Source organism: Lichenostomus cassidix, chromosome 1 (assembly GCF_008360975.1).
Source record: "Lichenostomus cassidix isolate B80296 chromosome 1, HeHo_3.0, whole genome shotgun sequence".
NCBI lineage: Eukaryota > Metazoa > Chordata > Aves > Passeriformes > Meliphagidae > Lichenostomus > Lichenostomus cassidix.
The window spans coordinates 112,163,061-112,179,763 of NC_139479.1; the positions used below are offsets into that span (position 1 = coordinate 112,163,061).

General features: G+C 39.9%; 1 long non-coding RNA gene across 1 annotated transcript in view; it reads left to right on the top strand.

Moving 5' to 3' along the window:
• LOC146445581 (uncharacterized) overlaps positions 1-12,277 on the top strand; it is a 154,167-nt gene extending 141,890 nt beyond the window's left edge. Inside the window, exons 3-5 of the long non-coding RNA XR_014852654.1 lie at positions 10,105-10,345; positions 12,029-12,058; positions 12,202-12,277. This is a non-coding gene — a long non-coding RNA (uncharacterized LOC146445581). The remainder of the gene's footprint in view (positions 1-10,104; positions 10,346-12,028; positions 12,059-12,201) is intronic.
• Positions 12,278-16,703: the final 4,426 nt, after the last annotated feature.

Here is a 16,703-nt window from a genome sequence, read left to right on the forward strand (position 1 = left end):
GAGGAAATACTTTTTTAAATAATATTTTGTAATTTCCTTGACAAGCTTCAATACAGCCATTATATTCTGAGGGTGGGGAGAAGCAAAACAAAACAAGAGGACAGAAAGGCAAAAAAAGGCAAGACTCAGCAGTCAGCTAATTGTGTTTCTGTACAGGGAAAAGAGATTTCCTCTGACTCTGGTCCCAGGAGCACCAGCATGGCTTAAAAGCATTCTGCTGTTTGGTGTAAGGTGGTGTGCCTGTTTGATTGAGTGGAAGGAGTGCAGGGGAAAAATGAGAACACAAATACATGTTTTGGCTGCCACCCGGTCAATACAGTGATAGGTCGGCAGAAACATCAAAACACAATCAAGAGCTGTCTTCAGGGCTGTGAGTGAGCAAAATTTGTTGGGCAAGGAGCCAAGGGAAAGGAGAAGAGGTCTCCTGTTGTTCTTAGAGCTCACCAAGAGGTGCTAAAGGAGCAAACTGAGATCTCTTCCTGTTGAAAATGAGATCTCTGCTCAAATCTGCATGTGCAGTTTTGTTATGTGTGACGTAACACAGCTGCAGGTTCTCTCCCCTGAGCTGAGTAAACTTTGGGCATGAGAAAGCTGATGGTGTGTGTGTGAATAGTGCACATCCAGTTTGTGCCATGCTGCAAAAACGTTTGGCTGGTGTGTTTGGGGTGGGTGCAGTGCTCAGGAGCATTAGAGCCAAGAGTCATTGCAAGTACATTTATACACAACCTCTGCAAATGTTGCTTTGCTCTAAAAACACAACAGTCATGAGCACCTGAGAATTTTAAGTCTATTTTTTAGTGCTTTCCTTTTTTGAAAGACAAGGAAATAGTCTCCAGGGCTCACCTCTGAGAAGCAATTGTAAAATTTTGTATGAGCAGCTTCAAACATTATGTCCACATGCAAAAGGACATGCATATAGAATTCCATGATTCTGCACCTTCCAACACTGTAAACAAAGACCCATTTTTCAAAAGGAGTTTGTGATAGCCCTTCAGTGTTAGATTCAAAATCATATTTCACGTTCCAGTATCTGCCTTCACACTCACTATCAGTAGTGAGATAAGTTTAAAATGACAACACTCTGATAAAACTTAACACGGAAAAAGCAAATCACTTTCTCAAGCAATAGAAGTTTTAAGGAATAAGTAATTTCTTGCTCTTCCTATCACACTTCTGACTGGCCTTGGGGGCAGGAATGTGTTGGACCAAGTGGTAAAAATGTAGAGATATAAGAAGTGATACCATTTCTGTGGCAGATCGATTTACATGACAGTGATAGATTTCTTGAAGCCTCATGAAGATTTGATCTCACACTGAAGGCAAACCATTAAAAAGACATTATGGAATCATCACGTGGCTATACAAATTTGCTGTATATTCCTTTATGTGTTTGCCTGTGTAACAGAAACAGGGATCAAAAGCTCTTGGGCTTGTGAAATCTGCCCTTTGTTTTGGTAACAAATTATTTTTCTGGTTCACTTCATTACCTCAGTGGGCACCATTTCCAAGACAGGGAGTTTTGCTTCACTTAACCAGCTGGCAAAGTGAGCATCCTTCCTTTTGTGACAATAAGCACCTTCAGGTTTCCAAAATTACTTTCTTGATAAGCAGTTCGTATGAAAGTATTTTTATGACCATGATTTTTGGCTTTACTCAACCTCTTAATATGCAGTGAGGTTTGCTGTGAGAGCTCCCTTGGTGCTCTTTCACTGCATCCAAGACTTGCAATCACATAGCAGGAAAGAGCATGGTGGTCTGGAAGGCATCTAAAGAATCCTTGTGCACCAGGACCCCAAATCCTCTCCTGCAGAGCTGCTTTGCAGCCTCTGTGGGTTAGTTCCTCCTGAGACACAGGATGTGTGGGGAGTCAGTGGGGTTGCAGGCAGGGGCTGGGAACACCTGAAAAGAGATGATATTCAAAGCCATAAGTAGGATTCCAGCTGCAAAACAGCTGTCCAAAACCCACAGGTGAAATGCTTAGTAAAATACTTTTAAAATAATGTCCCCAAAACATAGAAAGTGAGTTCACTGTGAAATACCCCCCACGAGTGAGATGATATTGTAAATTAGTTACTAAGCAATCCGAATGTTTCTAAACTTCACAGCCGCGACCCTTTGGGATGTTTTTATCTCAGTAACAGAGATAACCTGCTACAAGTACTTGTCAAGCCTGATGGGGCAGGATAAACCTGCCTGCAGAGCTTCCCAGGTGCTGTAATGAAAGGGCTTTCACCTTCCTGTCTGATAAGTTTGAAACATTGAGTACATGTCAGAAAAACTGACGCTGAGGCAATGCAGTGTTTTCAGCTGTATTTTCATTCTTATCACAGTCTGCCCACCTGGGGGACAATGAGGAAGAATGCAAAATTCCTTGGCTTGTAGTACAACCAACAAAGGGGTTTTTGCTTCCTCTGTTTCTGCACATGCAATAAGCGGTATTGACAGCTGTAACACAATAACTTTTGCTTTTAAGCCTTTCACATGAATAAAGGCAGATGAAAGCAGTTGGTATCATCATTATTTGCAGCTCTCCACGTAAACTGTAACAGACCTTCATAAGCACAGCCCTGACCATGAACCTTGCTGGGTGCAGAGGCTGCATGGGCTGGAATCTCTAACTTAACTTGCCTATCAAAGTGAAGGATTTTTATATTCCTGAGCAAACGAGTCTATTCTGCAGATCAAACTACCCTCAACAGGCTGTAAAGTACATGGACATGGGTTGTATTAATCAGTCAGCACAGCAGATCCATGCTGGGTGGTTTGTTCCTGGCAGTTCTAACAACCTGCACTCAAGAAAGGGCTGTTTTCTGCAGCAGAAATTACTCAAAAACCTTTGGAACGTTAGGATTCATTCTCAGGTTAGACACAAACCTGAGGTGGTTTTTCTTTTAACCAGAGTGTCAATAGGAGGAATTGTTTTATACTAAAAGAGGAGAGATTTAAATTAAATGCTGGGAAGAAATTCTTCACTCAGAGGGTGGCAAGGCACTGGCACAGGTTGCCCATAGAAGCTGTGGCTGCCTCATCCCTGGAAGTGTTCAAGGCCAGGTTGGATGGTGCTTGGAGCAACCTGGGAAAGTGGAATTTCTCTCTGCCCATGGCAGGGGTGTTGGTATGAAATGATTTTTAAGGTCCCTTCCATTCCAACCCAAACCATTCTGTGATATCAATTGGTATTTGTGATATTGAATTGCAGAATACATGTCACTGGGGATAAGAGAAGAATGCTCCACACAGACCTGTTTTGCCATTCTTCTAATGTGCTGCTGCCCAAATACAAGAAAACAGATTGAAAATACATAATTTCTCCACTATTTCCATGTAAGCATCTCCTGTAATTGCCATATTTAACGTGCACTCTGGAAATATTTTCTGACGCACAATCTTTTTGCTGTTGTTGTTTTTTTGTGTGGGTGTTTTTTTGTTGTGTTGGTTTTTGGGTTTTTTTTACTTCTTTTTTCCTTTCTAAGTAATGTATCTTTAATGAATTGTGACATGTGCTTTACTCTGCTCATTATTAGCCTGACATGTGGCCTTTGTTTTCTCTTGCAACCTGTGGGTGGCCATGCACTCACCTGTGAGCTTTGTATGAGCTGAGTTACCAGCCATGGAAGACTGATTTTATTGAAAAGTAAATGACTATCCCAGAATTGCTTTAATATAATTGGAAAAAAACCCTCTGTTTCTCTAAAGCCAGCCATGCAGTGCACTAGAGCCAAGAAAATGTCTCTCATTGACATCCCTGGGCTTTGGCTTGGGACCCCTGCCAATGTTTTATTTAAATGGGCTTTTAACAGTTTCATATATTCAGCTCCAACCAATTCTCAAGTTCAAAGAGAGTAAATGTTCTAGAGCTGAATGGTAATGTACCCTGCTAGTAAAAATATTCATTTGATTACAGTGGCTGGCTGCCACTGTATTTATTTTGAAAGTACAAGCTGGCGCTGCACTTTTCTGAAATCCAAGACTGGGAATTAGGCACAAGTGTCACATGTACAAAATAAAAACTATCAGAGATCTAACACCTCTGGAGTCAAGGGGAGGGGGAAAAGGAAAAGGAAGAAGAAACACCTGCAGCAAGCCCTAGAAAAGGGAGAAACAGGCAACACATTAAAAAACTTCATGGACTTGGCTAGAGGTATCTCACAGAGGATAAAGATTCTCAATTCTTGGGGCAGCTTAAAAAAAAACCTGATTATCTCAGTTCAGTTCAGTATTTCAAGCCTCAGAAAACAAAGCACTTTTTTAATATGTGTGTCTTGCCCTCAGTGCTGGCAAATTGTTTCTTTCTTTCCGAAAATGGAGAATGCAATTGTATCAAGGCTGCAGTGGAGAATTGCATTATATATTCCAAAAGGTTTATATTCATCATATATTTATTAAAAGGAAACCAACCGAGGATGTTGAGATATTTAAGGCATTTTCTATTCATTTTTATTTTATGTGTATTTTGCTGTTACCAAAACCACTGAAATAATGTGGCAGGAGTTAAGACTGAGTTTTCCTCTTCCTCTGCAAAGGCCATGCAGGTCAAAACTCTTCTCCCACCTCTCTGTGTTGTGACAAAGCTGGGTTATTCTCCTTGAAAATACAGTTTTTAACATTAGCCAGTGTTATGAACTGTGTCTAGTCTTCAGCTGGGGAAAAAAAAAAAACCCTAAAGACTTTCCTCACCTCTAGTTTAACCCATTTTGAAGTAAAACTGCCAGAATCAAGTCTCAACAGCTTCCAAATGAAGTGCCATAACCCCAGCAGCGTGGTGACACCTGTGTGGAGTTCACAGGCTGGGCAGAAATTGAGCTGTGTGCTCAGTCCTGCCAGGAGGTTTGAAAGCTTAAAGATAAAATGGGAAGGAAGGAGAGTTGCTGAAGAAAAAAAAAATTATCCAGGAATAACTGCTTGACATGATGGCCATTTTCATCAACGTTAATAATTTTCATTAACGTTATTGAATGAGAATTACAGGCCTTATTTTCAAGCTTCTATTTCCTTATAGGCAATTCATTTCACTTCTTATTTCCAATACATTATTAATTCTACCTTGCATCCTATTTGATTCTCTTTTATCTCCTTTGGATGCCCAGTTACTCTCAATTAAATATTAACAATCACCTTTTTAATTTACCCTGTAATTTGGAAACAGAGAAACGCTGCCATGGCTCTTATCTTTTCCCAGGGACAGTATTTCTGGGCAGTGCTGGAGGATTCCAAGTGGGAAAGCATCCATCTCGGGGAGTATCAGGCAGGTGCTGACAGCACAGGGATTGTCCTGCCACTCTTATCTGGTGGAGCTGAGTGGAGATGTCAGAAGGGATGAGAGGCTGCTCTCCCCGTGCTGTTCATCCAGGGGGGAGCGAGCAGCTGGGAGAGAGCACAAGGATCATCTGCCCTGACACACCACATGGATTGTGCCTTCGGAAATGTGTCTCCCTTTCCATGGATTTTCCAGGCTTTCCAAGCCAGGGTAGGAGCATCAGGCAGGTGTTCAGGTCACAGCAGGCTCTGCCTGTCATTGTCTGCAGATCAGGAATCACTGTGGCGTGGGAAGCTGAGCATTCAAAGTCTCTTTTATGGCAGTGCATGGGGAAATTCACAACCCCAGAGGTTCATGTCCAAAAAGGAGGCAGAGGAGTGCTGTGACTTGATCTGAATAAAGGGAGAGGCCATGGGGCATTTCCCATGGGGTCTCTGGAATTGCTGGGTGACACAGCCCCCTTTTTATCCTGATTTCTCAGCTGCATCACCCTCTTCCTTTCCCAGGCTGAGGTACCTGGAAGGTACAGAATTCCCAAATTGCATACTCTCTGTCCCTCTCTAATAGGCACCCCCTTTCTTTTTTTCTCCTTTTATAACAAAACACTATTCATAACTCTATTAAGTCTTTGTTCTTTTTCTCCAAATTCAGGAATTTACCACAGCCTTGGCTGAGCAGCACTCTGCATCAATTAGGAAAATTTTCTAGAACTGGTGGTTTATTCTGTCACTTCCCTGAGTTCCTGGCCCTGTCTGCAGGCAGATTCTCATGGTCTGTTTGTAAAGACATATTTGTCTTATTCCTTTCAACAGGACTGTGCTCTTGTTCCTTGCAAGAGGGTTGGAAGCTCTAAGTGCAGATGAGCCACTGTTTGCAGAGGATGCCCTCGCAGTGGGAACAGCAGGAGCCTCACTGCTCTGCTTTTTGGGTTTTGGGGTGGAGTTTGAGGTGTTTTAAAGCCATTGATTTGCTTATTAAGCAAGAAGATAATCATTCTCCCTCAGGTCAGTGATAAAACAGACATTTCAGACTAGCTTTTCCTCTTGGTGATGATTACAGAGTCCATGCCCAGGCTGTGATGGATGTGTGCAGTCATGGATATTGTCACCTTATCAATAGGATGAGGAGGGACATTAAACACGAGAACATGTCAGTCTGAATCAACTTGAAAATATCTTGTTTCAGGACATGCTGTAAAGTGATTATTCATTTTAGATAGAAGTTAGTGCAGATTTATTCTTGTCTTCTTTTTCCTAAAAATGATCAATAATAAGAATTTTGTAAAGTGCACTGAGAATTGAAAATCTTTATCCCTCATGAGACATCTCTCACCATGCCCATGAAGCTTTTCAATGTGTGCAGTGTACTAGATCAGGATTGCCTTAGACCTCACTCTGATTTGCAAATTAAAAAAAAAATTAAAATAACCCCCTTCCCTGTTCTTTGACTAACATATTTCAATATTTTCCCCTTTAATTAAAAAATGCTTTATTCAAATGGAAGCTCTTATACCTCGAGCTACTTATAACTTGAGAATGTGATGTTGGACGATGACCATGTAGGGAAAATGCTTTTTGTTATAAAAGAAACATTTTTCTACCATCTGCCACTCAGAGTTGTCTTTAAAAAATGACCAGCAACATTTAGAAGATTAGGATTCATTCCTGTTACATTCACACCTAGACAGCCATGCCTTTTAGCTCTGGACACAGATTCCCAGTGCTGTGTGCTAATAAATTAATCACCTATTTCAGAAAGGATTTAAAACACTTCAGTGAGTTTTATTTAATGAACCCTGCCTATGTAAAATTTATCTATTTTTGCTTCATCTACAAAAGTTCTTGAGGTGCTAAAGGACAAGAAGAAGTCAGAATCTGAAAGAATTCAAGGAGGAAGTTTGTTGAAATTTTGAAGTATTTACCAAGATTGTAATTATTGATGGTATTGAGGATTGAAAATTTGCTTTCAGGGTAATTGGTTCAAATCCAATCCACGTGCTCAGCTGCAGGTACAGATGTGTGAATGTGTGTTTCTGTCCTGGAAAGTCAAGTTATTAAATTAATATTCAACTTGGGCAGAGATCTGTGACCACAGGCTAATACTGGCTATACTACTGATAATGCTATAATGAATAAACGACCCATTTGCTTTATTTTTACCCTTAGTGAGATTTTACTAATATTGCTGATAAAATTGAGGTATAAAGAATTTTCCTTCAAGGGTAATCGTCAAAAGTGTTCACAGCTCCAATTTCTGTTGAAATAGCTTATTTCTTTCCTTTTTGTTTTACTTCAAAATGTTTTAGTTGCTAGTTCAGATTAGAGAGGGAAAGAGTTAAAAAAAACCAACAAAAAACTCCCCAGGAAAGCAGAGAATGAAACTCCTTCAAGAAAATTTATTTTTTTCAGAAAAAATAATTACTCCAGTTTCTGCGGTGAATATTTCAACTTTTGGCTGATTCTTTTACCTGAACTCTGAACTAGCTGCTAATGAGAAACTGGGGTCAGACATTGCCTAACCTCAACCAGAACAAGCAAGCTTCAAGTTTCTACTTAAAATAGGTAATCTCTGATTTATTAGGGAGTGTGGACTGATAAATTTTGAGAGGGCATTTCCAACACTACTTGTTCAGTAGCTCTGGGTGATTTATAAAGTCACTTTATTTTGGGAGTTTAGAAAACTAATATTTCAATTGTGGTTGGGACTTTTTTTTTTTCTTTTCCCACTTGCTTGCTACAGATACACTGAAATAAAAATGTGTCCACAGCTAAAATAAATGTATTTAGTGTCAAGGGAGTGGCCAGATGGTTTCTGCACTGCAGAAGCAAGATTACTAACAGATTGGAATTTCAAAACATTCTTTTCATCTCAAGCTTAAAGAGATTTTAACATTAAAAAAAGGGTAATAAAAAGCTATCTAAATGGGAATCAATTGCCAACATTTCATTATTGCAGATATTTTCTGTTCACAAAGTGACTCCCAGCATTATCATAATATTTAAGGGCTGTGGAAAATGGAGCAAGTTTTGTGTTGGCAGTGTTTGAAAGTGGCATAAAAGAGAACACTGAGTAGGATTTCCAAAATCTCCCCCAAACAGGATAATTTAATAATCAATAGATGAGATATCTGTATCTATCTATATTATATTCGAATGGTAACATGATACAGAGAACAATTCTGGTCATGTTTTGTCATACTTATATTAATTTTCCATTTAAAAAATGACAATAAAAAGACATATAATCACAGTACCAATCAGAAGAAAAGAGAAAAATAACAAACAAAAGGACTAACAGGAAATGTCATTTTACTTCTGTTTTATAATAGTAATAATAGGTAAGCACATACAATGAAATTGAAAGCAATAATTTAAATTTATCAAATGGAATTATTTTTTTCATGTGAAAAACAGCTTGCAAAAGTATGTCAGGAGCTATGATGGAAGTTGAGAAAATAAACTAACCCCTGTGGACTAAGATTTAAACACTTCACAAGTGAATTTGGTGGGCATTTGTGAACCGTGGAACCAAAGACAGAACAATTACCCAAGACACAAAAAATGCTTGAAAATGTGTTTTTTCCATTTCCCTCTGAAGACACATTTCAGGCCTTTGTTTCAGACATGGTTCTAGATGGAATCAAGGCTTTATGAAAAGGTTTCTATTTACTGCAAGTTAAGGTGTAAATAGCAATCTTATGCTCAGCATCATAAGCCAGATGTCATATTTTAGATGCTCTTTTATCCAGTCGAGTATCCACCTGAATTCTGAGACAATTTTGACACAACTGGTACAGCAATTTTTGGGGAGGACTACTTTTAAGGAGCTTTAGAAGGCCTAATAATTTTTAAACTGACAAACATCACTCCAGGCCTTTGCTCTGAACCAATTATCTTAAACTAAAATGCTAATTAGAACTGGTTTGCCTTTCCAAATAATTCTTGGGGGTATGACCAAGTAATGTTTGAACACCTCAGAAGAAAAACATTGCTTTCCACAGCTAAGGAGGAAGAGAACATGAAATGGCTGAAAGATTACTGCAGGTAAGGAAACAAATCCAGAGAGACTGAAGCATTTTCTAATTCTGCCTATAAAATGTACTCATTTTGGCACTGAATGGGGTGTTGGCTCACCTGCACAGAGCCTGATTTTGCTGCAGGTGTCATCCATGCCCCAAGAGCCTGCAGAGGGTGATGGGGGACTGGAGTGCAGAGCATCCTGTCACACAAAAACCACCCTGCTGCAGCTCCTCCTGCTTCAGAGCAGCGTTTGGTGGCTCTGGGGATCACATTCCAAAGGGCAAAGGAAGTGCCACGCTGGGATTGTCAGCAGCATTCCTCCCTGCTCCAGTGGCCTCCTTCGAGCAGCTGTTGAGATGCCGCTTCAGCGTCACATTTGCTCTGAAGAGGTGGCAAATAATGAGTGTAAGCTGGGAAAAAAGCAGCCACTCGAGTCCCTAGGCTGTGTTTGTATGGCCCTGAGAGCAGTGTCCATTTGTTTCCAAGTGACCCTCAGCCCCTGTGTCCCACTGTGGGAGATGAAACACAGCGAGGGAGCAATCTGCTCTCTCTCACCTCAGGGCAGAATGGCTGGACTGAGGCTCAGGAGGGAAATGAACCAAGCAGAGCATTTTGTTGTACATTTGTGGATAAAATAGGATGGAAACTGAGGGACACAGTCCAAAATTCCCTACAGGTAATCCTGGGAAAGTCTCCTATCCCTTCTAGCATCACTTCCCAAGGTGGACCAACTGTGGTGGCACTTACTCCATTTTCTCATCTGAAAACAGGGAGCACAAAGTCCTCAAGGGATGGATGCAGAGACTGACTTTAGCTTTTTTTTTTTAGGGAGAAAAACAGTACAAAGGCTCCTCATATTCCTGACTGCTTTGGCTACATTTGGGATGGATAAGGCAGAAACCCCTCTACTCCCCTAAACCCAGCAACAGGATCTGCTGCAGACAGAAAGTCACACTGACCACTGCTAGTACAGCAAAAATGCAAAGAGACAGGAGCAGTTTCTGAATTACTTGAAGTGCATGAGATGTCCTGAAGCATAGAAAAAGTCTAAAAAAGATGCCGCATAAAAGTAAGTTCAATAATTTTGTTACCACGACAATTTAGCTCTGGCTTTGGTCACCACCTTTTGTGGAGCTGAACAAAATCCAGCAGCTTCTTCCCTTTCTCTGTCCTAAGGGCATAACAGGACAGAGCCTGTTGTTTGTACAATAATGGTTAAAACAACTTTGCATAACCAGTTGCAGTTAAAAATAATCCTCAATATTTGTATCAACCACTTACATGGAAGCTTGTTGGCTTCTACTTGCAGTTTTGGCTGAATTTCAACGAAAGTTTTTAAAGCAGAATTGAACCAACATTCATTACATCATCTAAAGCTAAAGAAAATATTTGCACAGGAAAAAAAAAAGAATTTGGATTCATATATGGCCCACCGAGTTGTTTTGTTTTTTCCTTAAAAATGTGTGTGAAAAGATAACAAATTTCAGTCACATCCATAATTTGTTTTGCATCGCAGAATTGCTAACAAATTCAATGGCATGTGAAATATGATAACAGAAAGGCAACCAAACACTTATTGTTGTTCAGGATAAGGCTTGTGATAGATTTAATTCTCTCATTTAAATGTACTAAAGTTACAACTGTATTATTTCTACAGAATATTGTTGTTGGGGGTATTTTTTCCTAGTTCATGTATTGTATTAGAATTGAGGTAATCCTCTTCTTATTTGGAGTTCTATAATTCCACTCATTCCACAATTAAATGAGCCACTGTGTGGTAATCTGATCATTCTGACACTATCACCCCAACGAAGCTGTGTGAAATAAAGTGGGGTTATCTGTGGGCTAATCCTGTAAAATCAAGATGGGAAAATGTGTGCCTTAGACATCAGTATAAATGTATAGGTCATAAAAATACAGCAATTTTTGGAGTTTCCTGGGCTACTTCCACAGCTGTATAGATCGTATAGATTATTTGAAGGAGAGCTGTAGCACTGCACTCTGCTGACTCTTGGAAAATACAGCAAATATTTTGCAGAAGGCACCAGCTGCTCAGCTTTGTGTGTAACACTGAACTTTCACAAAATGCATTATTATTAAGGATTAACTACAGCATTACCTCTTAATAGGATGATAAATCTTTAATTACAGTTCAATATGGAACCAACTAAAACTGCTTTTGGAATGAAATGGTTTTATTAAATGGCAAAAATATGAAATTTACTTCAGAAGTAAAGAAATCATAACTTCCTAGGGAAAGATTAAGGCATGCTAAATTCCCACTGACTTCAAAAGTTGCCAGTGTCTGCCCACTGACAAACATGGAATTTACCCATTCTGCCACTACTATTTTCAATACTTTTAATGTCCATTAAGGTGTCAGGTCCCTTTGTGATTCTTATATTTATATTTGCTCCTTAAACTCACAATGGTGTCAGCTCTAATGATGGAAGATGTCATCCCAGGGAAGGGACTTGGCAGGACATCTTTTTCTGCAGTCAAAGATCAAAGTGGTGGAAAAACAACACTTTTTCCTTCAAGAAACAAGGGGATCTATTGATATTTTATTAGAAATACAGCTGGGATTTCTTGCCAGTTGGGACATGAATGTCCATGTTCACATCACAAAGATTAAAACAGGGGATTAATGTATATTTGTGTCATTCCTCTTACCCCTCTCCTGACTTCTATTACTATCCCTATGTCCTTTTATTTTTTAATTTTTTTAAAATTGTCTCTGCTTTCCTTTCAGATCTGGGAGTACCAACACAGCATTTCCAAGGTAAGGTTGCAAAGTGTTTGTGCAGAAAAACAGCAATGTCACAAGGCTGGGGAGAAGGATGAAATGAATGTTGCCTAAAAACCTCTTAATCTAAAGCAGCAAGCAGAACTCCACTTTAATTAAAGCATTATTATTTGTTGCAGATGAAAGGAGCAGAATTGGATGCCTGAATGGTCCATCATTCCCACAAGTGGAAAAAATAGATTTTAAGGGGATTTTATCAGATTTTTAAAAAATCTTCAGATTTACCCTGGGTTTTCAGTGCTTAGCTCTGCTCAACCACAGAATTGCCTTGAGTTACTGGTTTTTAACATTAGCATACGTTGCACATACATGCAAAAAGTTATAACCTAAAAATTATAACCTCCTCAAGTTTTTTCAGTTTATTTTCACAGCCCATTTCTTTAGGCAACACAACTTGTGATTTTTTTTTTAAATATGCTGCTTAGAAAAGTCTAGGCAGCTTAAAGTGTCAAACCCCCTGCCCCCAACAATACATATTTTAATTTTTTCATTTTTCTTTTTCCTAAAAGGTTGCTACCATATTAGAATACGTTCATGAATGAATGACACAAATAATTTGCCTAAATTTATGAAAAACTCCTATATAAAATTTCAGATTATTTGTTTGTTGTTGTTACCAAGCCTTCATAACAGAATAGGTAATTAATTAAATATTTGCTTAGCTTACACTATCTTGCTGACAGATTTTTTTTCCTAACAAAATACTATTTTTTAAAAGGAAAATGTAGATAGCTTTTAGGTGGTTTTTTGGGTGTAGGATTCCTTTTTTGGTGTGTGCAAGTCTTCCTCCTGAATGTACTTTATAATGTCAGAGAGACTGAGAGGTGATTTCTTACTCCATTTCCTCCAGCTATAATTTACAACAGGATTGTAGATGTGTGTGAACTATAACACAGGGTAGGAAAAAATAGTATTTCTCATTATATAGATATTTTTGGGTAGACTGGGTAAAAGACTGCAAACTTAGCTCCAAGCCTGGTGAAACACATGCCATTTATGTTTTAATACAGAACATGAAAGGGCTTCACTTTTTATTTTATTTCTTCATTCATCTTTTTATTAATGGAAACTAATTGCTCCCCTGGTCTCCCTCTTTGGCAATGTCATTGCCCCTCACTTGTGGGTGGAGGGGTGAGCTCTCATGAAACCTATTTTATTCCATTTTTTTCTCCCATTTTCCAGCCCTTCCCTCTGCTTTGGTCTGGTTTTCTGCAAATATCTTAGCCGGAGAGCTGCTGTCCTGTGTCTTCCTAGGGAAGTCCACCTATGCTTTCTCTGAGATTAAATTAAACCAGACAAAAGTCAAAAGTTATGCTCTGGGAAACAGCTTCCCCTGTGAAGTGCTTGTGGCTGTGATCTTGCTGCATTTCCTGCAGGACAGGGACTATTTTAAAACCAACATAGCAACCCCTTCATTCTCCTGCATCCCTTGTGTTTCATCCTGCCTAGCCCTCCTTACCAGAGTCTCAATTTATTCCCTTATTTTAGGAAATTTCTGTGATGATATCACTGGGTACATTCCCATGTACTTCATGGAAAATGAATTGAGGTTTTCCATGAATGTTTTGGGTTCTGTGGTTTGTTTTTTAGGCACACTTGCTGCACAAGATTGTACTGTTGCTGTAGGAGGATACAACCCTTGTATTTCAGACCCAGCCATGGAGAGATTTCCTTCCTTTCAAAGCAGCTCCTTTTCGAGGTCCCTGGCCACAGGAATTGAAGCAGCAATTACCTGGCCCAGGCTCTGATGGGAGTGCTCCTGCCCTGAAGGGAAAGCAGGATTTATCCCTGCTCTTCCTGCAACTCCTTCTCTCAGAGCCTTGGAAGAGAGCACAGCATCTCAGCAGAGCCATCCTAATTAGAAAGATCCATTACATTGCCACTTCATTTGAGCTGCCTTTTTTTTTACCTGCTTATTTGGAGGGGACAAATCCCATCAAAACACTGGCATTACCATTCTTGCTGGGGTAGGAAGCAGTTTTCTACTCTTTCAGAAGAAAGCACAAACAAGGACACAAACACACACAGAGACTCATCAGTTTCTTTAGGGAAAGTTGCATTTTTGGGATAGTATTTCAAGGCTGTTTGTCTGAGATGTGGTTTAAAGATTATATTCCTAATTAAAATGCAACAAATATCCAATGCTCCACAGCCAACACAAGAGTCCAAGGGAAATGTAGCCAACCTTATAAAGAGACTCTCATTCTTTCAGCAACTGATGTAGCTGTGCTGGCAGTGATGAGCACAGACTGAAGAAGGAGCCAAAACCATATGAAAAATACATAAAATGACAACCTGCTGTCACATCTCCTTGAGTTATGATCTCACCATGATTTCCAGGCCAAGTCAGCCTTTACCTTGTTAGTAGAGCTGAGAAGGGACACCCATCACATTTGCGGGAAGTGGAATTTATGGATAACTAATTGGTGGTGTCATTCCCTCCACCTCCACAGCCCAAACCAGAACTGTACCTGATTCCTGCAGTTCAGCTGGGATGTTTTGGGCTGCCAGAGGGTGACACAGCACCCACATCCTGCCCCTAACTCAGACTAACTTTCCCACAGCAGGTTTCACCACAGAGTCCTATTAATCACAGGTACCCTGCTCAGGTTCTGAACTGGATAATTAATTTTTCCCTGCCTGCATTACCTCTGTAGGTTCAATTACTTTACATCTTTTTCTCCTTCTTTTTTTTTCTGTTAAAACACGTTTTTCTGAAATGGTGTGCAGTGTGTAATTGCTCTCATACATGAATCCACACCAGATACATCTGTATTTGAACCACAGAAATTATGTCCCTCCCAATATTTGCATAGCCCTTGCAGATGCTCTAGGAAATGATGAAATATCTGTTTCCTTGGTAATATAATAGCAATTCAAGAGATATCATCCATCACCAAACTTTAAAGTAAATATACATGCATTTTAATTTGAAAATGCCTAAGTGCTGCAACTTTTATGGGTCCCTTGCCCTCAGCATGTGAGCCCCAAAGACCTGGAGAAAATCCTTCGTGTCCCCACCTAAATCAGTATGTGGAGGGCACTCTGTGATAAGAAAGTGTTCAGGCCCCAAATAGTTTGGGTTTTTTGTCTGGGGCACAACACATCTTTTAGCTGTCACAACTCTTAACTATTCTTCTAGCTCAGCCATATTCTTTGCTGTAATTCCAAAAAGAAATGTAACCTGTAGCTTGGTTCACTAGAGCTATCTAGAAATATGGACATAAATTCCAAACAGTCAAATAAAATACTGTGCATTAAATAAGGATGAACAGTAGAAAGTTTTGATTCAAGGCTGGTACTCTCTAGATTGTTGCACACATAGAATTTCCATCCCTCAGAGAGATTAAAAGGAAGAAATAATTAAAAAAAATGTTGTTACTGAGCCTATCACTGAGATCTGTGCCAGGGAAATATTGATTTGGCACTGCTAACCTGCAGGAAAGGCAGAGGTTCCTGCATTTTCTGTAGCAGTAATAAGGTGGAGTTGTACTCCTCAATGATGTTCCTCTCCAAACACAAACACTTCATCAACATTCAAGGCTGCTGTTCCCTGCAGGAGGAGTCCCCAGCAGGAGAAGATAAGGAATAAAATGCTCTGCCCACATGGATTTTAACACATCCACCACAGGACTGTGTTGGTTCTGTGCTTTTTGTGCTTTTTTACCCTGTGGGCACTGCAAGGAGTGCCCTGGGCTTTGATGTGCTCAGGTTTGGCTTGTAAGGCTGGTTCTGATGCTGCTGAGAGATCAGCCCTGCTGGGAATCTGGAGGTGAACTGGACACTGAGCTATTTTCATTGTTACAAAAATAATATATGGACACTTCTCCAGCAAAATGAATTTTCATATCTGGAACATCATTCAAATTCCAACTTGTTTTCAGCACAGATGCAACACAAAATCTGGGTGCAGTGTGAGTCTTTGTGGGTCTGTGCTTTTAGGTCAGCAGCAGTGATCCAGGTGTGGTATTGGGTTTTGTGTATGAAATGCTGTGTTCTTCCTTTGCCCCATCCTCCAGTCTCCTGGTGGAGTTAAGTAGGAAAAGACTGAATCACAGCCAATCCCCTCTTGCTGAGGGCAGCTCTTCCAGGCTCCCTGAAGGCTCAGCAGTGCAGGTATCAGGACAGGGAAACCTAAGAATTTGTTCTTTAGGTCATAAGTGCATCATGTAGTAGCTATTCCGTGATCCTCACTCCTGAGGACAGGAATCATGAAGTGTGGCTGCAGAAATGCTGAGCATTTCTCTGTCCAGGGTTTTGTTCTGTTCTGAAAGAGCAGCAGACACCCCCACCAGCCGTGAGGGAAAAATGGACACTCGCTACAAGTGCTTTTCATACTTGCTTTTCCCACTCTACAAAAACCTAATTCTCCTTAATGTCACTCTGCCAGTACATTATCATCCACTTCTGTGCCCTTTGTGCTGCTGAAATGGTGAGAAAAGCATGCAGGAGCAGGGAATTGAGTGTGAGTCGAGGGCCAGTGTCTTAATCATTGCAATAATCTACTTTTCTGCTTTCCAGCAAAAATGAAGAGCAGGAAAATTGAAAGGGACATCGTTGCTTTTTTCATTGATTCTGAAACATTTTCTACTTTTTAACACTGTAGACTTTATTCTAAACA